Genomic DNA, 2,308 nt, shown 5'->3' on the forward strand with positions numbered 1-2,308 from the left:
AAAAAAAAAATGGCCATATATAGCAAGACCCACGACGCTCTACTACCTAAGCCCTAATAATTTTTGGGACAGTATTAGGCGCCGGCACGCCGGCCCAATAGTTGGGCCGGTCGCACCGTAGCCACCCGATGCAGCGAAGCGCAGCCATCTGATCTGGCTTCCGCATCCTTTCCTTCCCCCGTCTCTCGCCTTTCACTTCTTTCCCCGTCCCGTCAGCGCCCGTAATATCCACCCCAACGACCCCGCGCCGGCGCGCCGCCACTTGCTTGCCGCCGCTCCCTTCCACTTCTTTCCCAAGCTAGCCGCTGCTTGCCATCCTCGCCAGGCAGCCACGGTTCCAGCATAAAACACCGATCCAACCTCGCAGTTCGCCGTAGTAACAGTTCCAGAACACAGAGACACGGGTTTCAGCACCTCCTGACCAGAGTCCCAGCTCACCACCCTCATGGTTTCCCGCTCGCCGCGGTGACCGTCGTGCTCGCCATGGTCACCTCTCGCCTCGCCGTGGTCACCGGTTCCAGCAAAAATAGTTCACGGTTGCAACTCCCACACACTATGGTTGTAGCTTTTTCGCAGGTTGAAGCTTTCCCCCCATGCCGCTTGAAGCTTTTTCCGCCGTCGCTTGAAGCTTTTGCACCACCAAGTTGAAGCTTTTTCATGCTTGAAGTTTTCTTCCACTGTTTGAAACTTTTCCCTCATGCCTGTTGAAGCTTTTTCCACCGCAGGATGAAGCTTTTCCTATGCAGGTTGAAGCATTTCCCACTTACGGGTGAAATCATCGACGATCGTCGCTGCCGATTGCAACACCAGTTTCTTGTTTAGCTACAACCGGCAAATAAAAAGCTGGAACCAGCATGTAGTTTTGGTGCATCGGCTGGAGTGTTTTCTGTGGCGACGCTGGCGTCCGCCTCATTTGTTGCACCCGACAAGACAAAAAGCTTCTACCGGCGAGCTTTTTTGCTACCACAACGACTGACGGAAGTAGTGACCAGGAGATGGATTTGCAGCAAACGATATGTTTTTCCGCACAAAACCAAAAGCTGATGGTAGCAAATGTGGGCGTTGGTTCCAGCAAAAACAAAAAGCGATGGTAGCATTTCGGTTGCAGCAAAAGAAATGCATCGCCGCCATCGGCCAACACCGCAGTGCATGCATGTAGCAAAAAAAGTCACTGGTGGTAGCAAAAACATGCTACGATTGTAGCAAAAATGTCGATGTTGCAGCAGGACGAACTCTGGTGGTAGCATTTTTGGGGGTGGTTCCAGCAAAACTCCCTGCCGGTTCCAGCAAACTTGGTCGCCGGTTGCAACTTCCTGTGAGCCCCTGTCGCAGCTCCAGTTGTGGCTTGCTCCGTCCCAGGATGCGGCCGCTGCTCTCCGGTGGCGCGCCAACGTCTTCTGGTTGAAGCTTTTGTCGTCGTTGATTGTAGCTTTTAGGTCGCCGATTGCAGCATCGATGGAGGAGCAAAAACTTTTGGGTTTTGTTTGGGAGAGGAGATGCTTGCAACGGCAGATAGGTGGCGCTCATGAAAGCAGCAGGGGGTCGCGCCGCTGACGCCGGCAAGCTCGTACTGCGGGAGATGGGATGAGATCAGACAGAAAGTGGAAGGAAGGAGAGAAAAAGAAAAAAAAATAAAGAAAACGTTTGGGTCCACCAAGCATGCGTTGCCAGCCTGTCTCGCGCGTGAAAAAAGGAAGTCAGCGGGAGCGAACCGGTGGAGCGCTTCGGCCGGCGCTCCGGCCCAAAACGTTTACCTAATTTTTGTGATAGTGCTAACTACCACTCAACTACTTAATTTCGTGTAACAATATTGTGAACTCTCAATTATTCATTTGACCTCGATGCACATCAAACTCAAATGCATGCTCCTCTAGGAGCAGTTGCACGCATGTCGGCCGCATGCAACTCTATCAACTTCCTCCGCGGGTCCTTACTCATGCGCCAAATATAACGACCGGCGCCAATAATTATCTACTACCACTATAAAAGAAAGAGAGAGGCAGATCCAAACAATTATATCCGTACATCTATAATATCTGACGGTCTGTAATCCTCCCGTATTTAACACAGCAAGCCACGCAATTAGCCACTTGATCGAGCCCACCCGTTCGAAAAAAATAACCCACGGCCGCGCATGCACGCATGCCCCGCACAGGACGTTTACCACGCCCCGCACCTCTGCCCAACGAACAAAGTACGACCTGGGCCTCCGCCGCTCCATGCCCCATCCTCCTCCGCCGCCGTCGCCTCCCCGCCCATGCTCGCCACCGTTCCACGCCCCATCCTCCTCCTCCTCCTCCGCCGCCTC

Source organism: Triticum aestivum, chromosome 3A, assembly GCF_018294505.1.
Source record: "Triticum aestivum cultivar Chinese Spring chromosome 3A, IWGSC CS RefSeq v2.1, whole genome shotgun sequence".
Taxonomy (NCBI): Eukaryota; Viridiplantae; Streptophyta; class Magnoliopsida; order Poales; family Poaceae; genus Triticum; species Triticum aestivum.